Source organism: Peromyscus californicus, unplaced genomic scaffold (assembly GCF_007827085.1).
Source record: "Peromyscus californicus insignis strain IS unplaced genomic scaffold, ASM782708v3 Scaffold_10__1_contigs__length_136768540, whole genome shotgun sequence".
Taxonomy (NCBI): domain Eukaryota; kingdom Metazoa; phylum Chordata; class Mammalia; order Rodentia; family Cricetidae; genus Peromyscus; species Peromyscus californicus.
The window spans coordinates 80,722,262-80,724,357 of record NW_026294391.1 but is presented as its reverse complement, the minus strand read 5'-3'; the positions used below and the strand labels follow the sequence as shown (position 1 = coordinate 80,724,357).

The following is a 2,096-nucleotide window of genomic DNA, read 5'->3' as shown; positions in this document are numbered from 1 at the left end:
TTAGTGTGCTTTTCCAAGCTATTGTGGCTTAGAAGACAATAGTACTGAGAATCATGCAAACTATAGAGGCCAAGCTCAAGTGGCTTCAGAAAGGAATTGGTAACTAGGCTAGAGATCGTTCTTATGATATTTCACCAAAGAATGTGTCTGCTTTCTTCCCTCCTCCTAAGAACTTTCCTGAGGCCAAATTAAAAAGTAATGCACTAATCTCTTTTCTGGAGGATATTTCAAGATAGCTTCATATTGACTCTGTCATATGTTTCTAGTTATCAATCTTTTTTTTTTTGAAGGTCTTCATTTTTTCTATTCTTTATGTACAAAGACTAGCATGATCTGTTTCTTTGTGTAAACAGTCTTGAATAATCCATTCAAGGTCGCTTAGTCCAACTTAATGAAGCCTACGTCCTTTGCATACTGGCGGGAACACTGACCGCACATGTTCAAGCCCTATTTCCGGATCAGCGGTTAGAGCAGACACAGCAAGAGTGAGAACCCTGGCCGAACTTCCGCGGGCGGGTGACTCCAGTAGAGCTGCTGGTGACCCATCTTGCCAACGAGGAAAAAGGCTAGTTATCAATCTTGTGCAGGACTATAATGAAAAGAGGAAAATAGGGCAAAAAGAAATACAAAATATACGGTTTGGAGAGGGAAAGAACACCAGGAAATTTAATGTTGGCACCAAGGCTTGTGCTGAAAGAAAGAAATAAAGGAAAAGCCTAATCTGTATCAGAATAAAGGGAGTGCCTTCAGGGAAAGACCCCACCCCACTAAGCTTCCAAGGAAACTTCTGAAAGGATAAGGCCTGAGGAATTTTCTTCCCTGAAAAAGCAACAAAGTCAAGATGCTGCAAATGTAATTCAAGGCAGGGAAAATTCACGCCCAATTGGTGGCCAAACTTGGCAGTGTCATTTGTGTGGTGTTGCCTTTGGAATGTGAAGGATATAATAGTAAAAGGCTTGTGGAATATTCCTCTGTGCTTACAGAAAGCCACTGAGGCCAGGTGTATGGCAGGGAAGTACCTGCAGGGAAGTTCTGAGGGGGGCTGTTACTTAAAATTCTGAAAGTAAAAGCTAGATTAGATTAGAGATGCCAAGATGAGGGAGATGCCAGAGCCATGAGACTTCTGCTCATGAGTGCTACACACAGAGACTGGAACGAGAACAAGAGAGAAAGAAGTATGTTTAGGTAGCGAAGCCAGAATGGAAGAACCATTTAAGCCCTCTAACATCAGACAAGGAACTATAGGATTTGGAGCTTGCCTTGCTGTTGTTTGGTCCTTGCTTTGCTTATGTATTTCCTCACTATGTCCTCTCTTTTTTTAAATAGCACCATATAGTCTGTGCCATTGTATGTTGGAAATACATAATTTGCTTTTTAATTTTATAGAGTTGCAATTATGTTGTCTTCAGTCTCAGAAGAGACTTTGGACTTTAGAAGTGTTTAGACTGTGAAAGACTTTGTGATATAGATATGATAGGATAAAAGGGTAAATTATTGAACCTACTTTTAAAGAGCAACAACTTGTTTAAAAAGTTTTAAATGCCATATTCTGTAGGTCTTTGAAGTGTTTGAAGATTACCTACCTAATTGAATTACATCTATGTATTCCTAGAAAACTTCGAATGACTATAAGTTTGACTATCATAGAAGAGCAATTTTTTTTTTGGTTTTTCAAGACAGGGTTTCTCTGTGTAGTTTTGCGCCTTTCCTGGAACTCACTTTGTAGACCAGGCTGGCCTTGAACTCACAGAGATCCGCCTGCCTCTGCCTCCTGGGTGCTGGAATTAAAGGTGTGTGCCACCACCGCCCAGCTAGAAGAGTAATTATTAATCTGTATTTCATAATTATCCATTGCAATTTAAATGAGCTGCACAGACATAATACCTTAAACAAGAGTAGAAATATACATACATACATACATACATACATACATATAAAATTAACTTTAAATTTGTATCAATAAACTAAAATCCATAACATTGTAAAATGTAGGTGAATTTCTAAATGGTCTTACTAAATAAAAAACGGGCGGAGGTGGCACACGCCTTTAATCCCAGCACTCGGGAGGCAGAGGCAGGTGGATCTTTGTGAGTTCG

General features: G+C 39.5%; 1 pseudogene; it reads right to left on the bottom strand.

Moving 5' to 3' along the window:
* Positions 1–378: 378 nt before the first annotated feature.
* Positions 379–546, bottom strand: LOC128115369 (40S ribosomal protein S29-like; annotated as a pseudogene).
* Positions 547–2,096: the final 1,550 nt, after the last annotated feature.